The sequence below is a fragment of the Octodon degus genome, unplaced genomic scaffold (assembly GCF_000260255.1).
Source record: "Octodon degus isolate 3935 unplaced genomic scaffold, OctDeg1.0 scaffold00022, whole genome shotgun sequence".
NCBI classification, from domain to species: domain Eukaryota; kingdom Metazoa; phylum Chordata; class Mammalia; order Rodentia; family Octodontidae; genus Octodon; species Octodon degus.
The window spans coordinates 22,275,697-22,284,365 of record NW_004524598.1 but is presented as its reverse complement, the minus strand read 5'-3'; positions in this window follow the sequence as shown (position 1 = coordinate 22,284,365).

The following is an 8,669-nucleotide window of genomic DNA, read 5'->3' as shown; positions in this document are numbered from 1 at the left end:
GGATGGTGCAAGCAGCCGGAAAAGTCACACAACTCAAGGGGAGTGTGCATGGAGCAATGCCTTGGATGGTGTCCTTGGGCTTCCACTGTGCGTGGACCGGTCAGTGTCTACAGTGACCAGACCAGGGTTTGAGTCCACTGTTTCTTCAGAGTGAGCGGTCTGGTTCAGCTTTCTCAGCAGACCTGAGGCTGATTTTCTGAAACTTGTAGAAGCGGTCAATATATACCTGGGTTACATGTGTGAAGGTTACAAGCTGATTTTAACCTTCTAGAGCTTTGTGGCCTACATACTGTACACAGCTTTTATTTATTCCAGTTTTTCTTAGTTACCTCTGCTACAAATGAAAGCCCACTGTCATTGTCAATGATCAAGGGTCTGTCATCTCTAGGGGTGATATGTTACATCAGGACCCCACACACTTCTACTGTCTTCTCAATGCAGGGAGGGAATGGGAGGTTGGAGCTGGAGCGATGACACAGTGCTGAAGCCTGAGCTTCCCCAGAGCAGCAGATGCCAGCCCTGCGTCTTGAACTTGCAGTGCCAAGGATGGGGCAGGGCTGGCTCTGACCTTCCAGGTAAACTTTTCCTAGCTGAGGCAGAGCTTGCCATTCCATCCAGTTGGATTCCTGGGCCTGGTTATTTTGTATAACTAGTTGCAGGTTTCCAGACAGCAGCAGGAAGTATTTTGTTCTGTAGATCATCAATGCAGGAGAGTTTTGACTGAAATAGTTTTGTCCACAGAGACTGCAGCATCCGGTGTGCTGGGCTTCGTCCCTATTGCCATCTGCACGCAGGGTGTCCTCGGCACGTGGCAGGATGCAGCAACACTTTTTAGAACAGCTCGTCCCAGTACGGTGCATGGCACGTGGAATGTTAAGTCTCAGTCTAAGATGAACCTGTCAGCTGTCTTAGCCAAGACAGTGCCTGATAGAGCAGAGAGGAAAAGCAGGGACACAGCCCCAGAGGTGCCCGGGTGCTCACAAGGACCGGCAGCCTGAGTAAGCGCACAGAAGCCAGCAGCTCCAAGAGACTTGCAGCTTTTCTTGGTAGCCAGCTGTGGCCACATTGCAACAGAGACTTTGTGCTTTGTAGCAGGCAGCTTGGACGTGTCGTAATCAGAAGTGCTATTCAGCCACAGAGGAAAGTGGCCGTGATGCATGGTGGGCCTGAGGAGAGTCACCTAGAGAGAAAACACTCTCTCAGGCTTTCACAGAGAGCAACTTGGCCAAGCAATGGCCGTGACTCATCCAGATGGCTGACACTGACAAAGGATCCACAAGATGCTGTACATGGTTTCAGGGTAAATCCTGAGGGGATGTGACTGACCTTGTCTGATAGCAAAAGCTACGTTTTTAGGTATATAGGTCTTGCTTTAACTTGGTCTTAACCATCCAGCAGAAAAGTGTAAACACGAGATATAAAAAGTAAAGCTATATTAATATGCTGAGCTGCAGAAGGCTCAAGTCAACAACTTCGGAAAGTTGCAGTTGTGCTGGTAACTCACTACTATTGGGTTATAGTGCGGAATTCAGGTACCTGCAGTCTTTGGACTGGCATCAAGTATGAAAAGATCCTTTAAAGACTTCTCCAAATACAGCTTCTCTAACAGCAGTGGAGCACCCATCTCTGACAAGACAAAACAATAACACGGGGGATATAAATAAAGGACTGTCTTGTAGTAAAAAAAAAAAAATATGTATATACAAGATAGATAGAATACATGTACAACTACATTATCTTAGTTCAATGAAAAGAAAGATTTGTACTAATGGTGTTTAGACAAAATATCATGTATGCATCTTGTCCTCTGAATAACTAACGACATTAATATGCAATGTATTAATTATTGTAACTGTCTTACTGATCTATTTTGAAACTGTTTCATTGCTATTTTATCTTTTTTTCTCACTAAAATGAATTTAAAAAATTTAAAAAGAAAGTGCTATTCATAGAGGGAGCACATTTTTTGAACGTCTGGGAGGCTGCGTCCAGGTCAGTTAACCTTTGAGCCCAGAACTTGGGTCTTTGCAGAGAGGCATGACAGCAGCTAAGTGAAGGCAGCAGAAGGCACTCTTCCACCCAGGCGGTGCACCAGCAGGATGCGGACAGCAGAAGCCTGAGGCAGTGTGTATACGTGCAGTGGACGATTGTGGTGGTCCCAGTAGCTCAGAGATCTCGCATGACTTTATAGGAAGGAGAGGTGACTTCAGCAGCTGGACAATCCATGAACATTTTACAGTTCTGAAACTTCTGGTTGTGTGCATTTTCTGGCTGAGTGTCTCGTGCCACAGGATGCAGTTTGATGAGGGCGGGGGCTGCCCACAGGTAGAGCTCCACAACCAGAAGCAGGTGGCTGATGGCCCAATCTCAGGGCCGAGGGAACAGTGAAAGAATTGTGGAGCCTGAAGGGACAAAGAAACAGGCTGTCTCAGAGCAGCCAAATCTGTTAATAGGTCCTCCTTGAAAATAGTGGGGGAGTTCCTGAGCCCTCCTGGCAATTAACAATCCAAAAAGGGTGCGTGGGTGGGGAACCACAGAGCGTAAGGTGATGGCCACATTGTGGGGGCACGGAGGTCTTGCCCAAGGTGATTAGCAAGCCATCGTGCCAGTGTGTGGCTGAACGCCTGCTTGTGCTTCGTGTGAACTGGGTAGCAGGGCTGTGGCGGGCTGTCAGCCAGGCCCAGAGGTGGAGCATGTCTCAGGAAGGAGGGCTTTCCGAACCGCAGGCTTGCTGCTTTCTGTCTCACGTTGATGCCCGTGTCATCTTCCTTTCAGAAGATGTCTTCCAGTCAGAGTTGAAAGTTCAGGCTTAATCAAGGGGGAGGCTGATCGCCTGATGCAGGGGAGACGGTTACTTTTAGCTTGAAGAGGAGATCTCTTCCCAGAAACGGTATGGGGACTGGCTTCCACCAGAGACCTCCTCCCCGGCTGCGAGTCTCTGCCTGGTAGAAGGGGTGAGTGGCAAAAGGCCCAGTTTCCCCAGTGATGGCAACTCTTTGACAGAGGGAACTTTTGAGGGCAGAGATTCCTCTTCCATTGTCTACCAGGAAAGTCGTAAGTTTGCCCCTCACTTTTGTGCCGGTCACAAGCTCTCAGGGACCCAATTTGGTGGGGATTAGTCTGTTATACCTATTCAGGCCCAATAGGGGGCGCCGGGGAGATGGATTAGTAGAATAAGCGCTTCACTGGCAAGCGCAAGGGCCTGAGTTCAATCTCCAGTTCTGCAAAAAAAAAAAAAAAAGTGGAACTTAGAAGGAATTTTTGGCAGTCCTCTCCGGTGGCCATTGGATGATGCCATCTGATCAGGAGAGGCATGGCTGTGAGGGGTGAGAGCGGGAAGGACCTCTGTGCCAACACAGAGTTCATTCCTTGGAATCAGGGTCGGAGTGCTCCGCGGTCAAGGCACTTAACCCGACAACGGAGCAGGAAGCCTGGCTACTGCTTCAGCTGGAGGACCTTGGCAGCGTGCACAGAGCATTGGTTTTAGTTGTTTTCAGAATGCAGGAGTTCTGAGGTCAAGAAAGCCTCCTCCTCGCTTTCGGAAGAAGACCTGGGATGCCAGGCAGTGTGCCCCTGAGAGGGCAGAGTGTGAAGCTGTGAGTGAGAAGCCTGTTCCGCGAAAACCTCAGAAGACTGGGATAGCCAGGAACATGGATCACCTAAGAAGAGCTGTAAGAAGGGAGTAAAGCTGGCCTAAGAGAGAAGCCAGGGGAGCTACCACCAAAAGGGCCAAAGCCAGGTAAGGCTTCTGAAGCTCACAACTCACTAGAGATTGCTTCAGATGCTCCACACGGAATTGCAGGACTTGCTTTTGCCCTGCTGGATTTTGGACTTGTGCTGGTACCAATGCTTTGTGTTCCCCAGTTGTTTATATCTCTTGGAATGGTAATGTTTATCTTGTGCCACTGAAAGTTTGAAATGTTTAACTTTTCATTTGTACAGCGGCTCACAGCTGAGGGTTTGCCTGGGATCTTGGAGGAGCCTTGGAACTTGGACTTTTCAGCAGTGCTGACACTGTTGGGACTTTGGCAACTCTTAGAGACGGACTAGAATGGCTTTTACAAAAAGTGATGCATCTGAGTCTTTGGAGGTCCAGGGACAGAATGTTATGGTTTGTGTCGCGTTGTCCACCCAACGCTTCATGCATTTATGGGGTAGACTCCTAGAGCTTGTGATGAGCTCATGATCCAGTTCTGGGATTACAGGTACGAGCTCTACACCCGCCCTGAGGCGGCCAGCCTGGGTCAGCACGCGGGAGACACCCTGAAGCCGCCGTTGCTGCTGCTCCTCCATTTTGCTCTCTGCTCCTCGCCACCGCCGTGCCACTTGCTCTCTGTTTTGTGCTGCTCTACCTTGGAGCCAGCTGGGCATGGACTGCAACCCCTTCCCTCCTTCATTTTGAGTGTCAGGTACTTGTCCCAGCCGTGAGAGAACAGGGGCCGAGACAGGATAGCACTGAATTCATAGCAACTGAACATGTTTTAATTTAAAATGTGTATTTAAATACTACAATGAAAATCGTTGACAGTTCATGGTAATACATTGGTCCTCCCAAGCAAAAGGCTATGATAGTTGCAAAAGCATCAATAAAATCACTACAGTTTATAGGAAACAACCTGGGGAAAGCGCCTACGTCATCCGCCATTTGTCACCTGAGTGCTGCAAATTCAGAGCAGCACTCAGGACAGAGCAGTGGTCGATCCCATTAGAAACAGGCGCCGTGTGCTTCATTAGGGCCACGCCCCTCCAACTCTCCAGGGACAGTGTCAGCAGGGAGTTGGACTCCCAGGAGGGTAGAGCCTGGCTGCCAGGGCACAGGTATTAGGAGATAACCAGGCCCACACAGGAAGTGCGGCGAGTGAATGGATTATGTGCCAGGCTCTATCTGCACGGCAGAGTGACTTACTATCTTTATTGCAGCAGGTCTCTGAAGTTCATAGAGACTGAGACTTGCTAAGTCACACAGCTGGTGCAGAGCCCAATCCCGGGTCTTTCTGGGGCCAGAGTCCGTGCGTTGCTCACCAGGTCGCAACCTTGCACAAGAGCAGGAGGGAGCCAGCCGTGACTAAGCACTCAGAGCATGAACAAAACCACCTGTCCTGGAAGGAAGGGAGGGGCTCACAGCAAAGCAGGCAGAGACGGGCAGGAGCTCGTACGGCGAAGACGGCAGGTGTGGGGTGGACTGCGACGGAACACTGGCCACTGTCTCTCGGGGAGCACACCACACTAGCAGTCCACACATCCTGAGTGCTCGGAAAGCTCAATAAAGTTACAAGCTGCATGGCAACATTAATAGGCACCAGGGGATGTCACAATCCAGATGATGACACTGTAAGGCAGGAGGGGCCTGACACTCTGCATTATACAAAACCCCTGGCCCCCTCTGTGCTGCTGTCCAGAGACACACTGAGGGACACTGGGGGGGGGAGACTGAGGGAAGGGTGTGGGTGACAGGCGTCCAGCCAGGGCAACTGTGCGAGCCACTACTGCAAATGGGATCCCCTGTACTTGAGATTGGAAGCTTGAACTCAGTTTGACACAGGGTTACAGGGTGGACAGTTCTGGATGGCCGATTCCAGAGGGTCAGATGCCCAGGAAAGGCCCAGTGTGGAGCTCTCCCTGGAATCCTACCCAGGATTCTGTAATGGTTCCCTGAACTGTTGGAACCCCCACAAGAGTTGATGTGTCCGACCAGAGTCACCCAGGCCTTCTCGCTGCTCCCAGAGACATCGGGTGGTGAAGAACAATGGTGCTACTTCCGTTGCATCTCCCAGGGTTGGCTCCAGAGAATGGGAAGAATACCAACCTGCCTCAAGCTGTGAGGGTGAGACACTCATATCAGATGCCAAAGAGGACACAAGGCCCATGGACACTTCCTCTTGGATACCTTGGCTGTCTCCTCACGCCATTCTGACCCACTGCTGAGGCCACAGCCTGCTGGCAATCTCATCCTCCTGCTGGCCTCAGTGGTGTCCCTGAGTGTAGCTTCTAGCTTCCCATGGCTCTTACTCCCTTGGATTCAGATGAGTTTTCTGAATTGCAAACCTGAATAGTGCTGCCATTCTTTGAGTCCATCAGTGCGTCCATGTGTCTGCAGAACGCTTTCTCCCATTCCTTACCCTCCCTCCCTCCCTCCCTGATCTCCAGCCCAATCTCTCCTCTGATGCCTAGGGGCCTCTTCCCTTGAGCTGGCAATGATTTTGGCCCTGTCGGGCAGTTCTACCGTGTTGGCTTCACACCTCAGTTGGTACTTCCCAGGAAGGGCAGGTCTCTCTTTGGCTCCCCTCCCTGAGCCCCAGGAGGCCTCTCAGAAGACATGGAGGTCCGAGAGTCTTCTCCACAGTCTTGTGAGCCCATGTTGTGGGTTCTGGCCTACAGCAACACAGCACACATCATAAAACAATAGTGACACAACCACCTGTCCACGTAAGTGCAGGCACAAGAGTACCTGGGTGAAGAGTCTGGGCTCTGAGCCTCCCTCTCAGGATGTGTCTCTGTGTTCATTCATCCCTTTCTATAGCACGCACTTACCCAGACCACTCAGGTGCTTTCGTGGGCCTGTTTTAAAGTGGATGCGAGTAAACCAACTATAAGACACGTGCTGTGACGCCATTGAGGATATATGTGGGTAGTCAGTGAAACTTGGAGACCATGAATTTAGTGTGAGAGTAGGATTTGATTGCTATACCTACATAAACATGTTTATATTTTAAGGAAGCATAGTGAAGTATATTTCCCACAATACACAAGCACACATGCAGAGTGATGCCAAAGTGTGTGTGTGTATGTGTGTGTGTGTGTGTGTGTGTGTGTGTGTGTGTGTGTTGGTATTTTAGCACAGGGCCTATAGGGTCTACAGGGTCTCACTACATAGAGCACACTTGCAGGGATATGCCTGTTTTAAGCCTCCCAAGTGCTGGGATTATAGGCATGTGACATCACGCCCAGGCTCAATTGCAGTCTCAGTGTGCCCCGGGGGGCAGGGCCGGCACAGCACGCCGGGGATCAAACCCTAGCCCGCTGCATCGGCCTAAGCAGGTGCTTTAATCCACTGAGCTATTTTGCCAGCCCTCAAAGTGTGCTTTGTAATTCCAAAATACTGGGAAAATGTAAACACCCATGTATAGGGCCGTGGAGGTACAAACTATGAACTGAATAATGGGGATATTTACGGCTATAAAGAAATGCAAGTTTCCTTTTGAATTTTGAAATAATTTCTGTGATCTACAGTGAAATAAAAATAATAAGTTAAGGAGCAAAAAGGGTCTCAGTAATATGTTATCCTTCAGGTAAAGAAAAATAGTTTGCAAGAAAATGTACATTAAACAAGATAAAAAACAAATGGGTAATTTAAAAATCAATGTCATTGGCTCCCTAGGGGAGGCAGGGGGAACGAGAGGAGAACACAAAAATGGATTAGGAATGCCCACAGTGACGAGCAGGAAACCACAGTTCCCTGTGTCCACTTCTGTCATTAGCCCTGACTCTTAGGTAAAGCTACGCGTGCCCAAGAGCAAATAATTGAAAGAACAAGAATGTAAAGCAAGCCCAAACTGGAACACCAACACCAGCAGCCTGCAGCACTGCAAATGAATAATGTCAACAATCTGAAGGGGGGGGTGGGGCTAGCAGTAGACACCTTGGGAGGAAACGTCTTTGGCAGGTAGTACAAGGCTGAAGACATACATGTGCGAGGTAAACAGTAGTGTATTCTCTTCAGTAGATTTGTTTCTGATGCAGGTACATATTAGCAGTTCTGATGCCCTTCACATGGACTAGGAATAAACAAATATGCAAATGTTTGCTATTTGAGATATCACAGCCAGGTTCCCTACTTGTCAGAAAAAGTTCATTGAAGAGCTAACCAAACCTACTGAATTGAAATATCAGGTACGAACTCATGATTTGCAAAGATGCACATGAATATGGACACAGAAATACGTATAGAATGAGGTCGGCAGGTGAGAGAGTGCCCAATAAGCATTTCCCATTGGCAAGCACCTAGGACCATGCAAACCCCAGAAGTGAGGACCACACAGAGCCTACTGCTTAGTTTTGAATAATCCATCAATTTAAAGCAAGAGCAAGAATCATTTGAGAAATAGCTGGGTTCAGGGCTGGGGCAGAAGACACAGAGGTAAGCAGGCAGCAGCCTCAGTGCCAAACATATCTGCAAATGCTCACAACAGAGGGTATTGCCATAAAGGACAATAGAACCCGCCACGAAGCAGCTATCAAAGGCCAACACTGAACAATTCGTGCAACGAGATACATTTTGACAGCATTAGCTTACAATGCTGAGATTAAAGTATCCAGAGGCTTATCGAGTGCAAGTGAATGATGAAACTAGTAATCAAATCAGAAAGGTGAATAGCATCGCTTTAGAGAATAATTCCAATTACTAAAAGTGGGAGGTGTGAGGAAAATTGATGGGCACTTTAGTAATCTGCAAGAGCCACACGCAAGAGCCACCGTGGATGCTACTTTAGCTGGTAGACACTCATTCAGAAGCAGAATATTTCCCTGGTCGTAAAGTCTGTCCCGTAAGACCTTTACTAATTCGAGAGGAGGACATGCTAGCAGTTGACAAGCCTAGCAGATACCATGTCAGTGAAAGATCAAGGCTAACATTATCATAAGTGAAACACATTGTATAGGTTATATAAGGT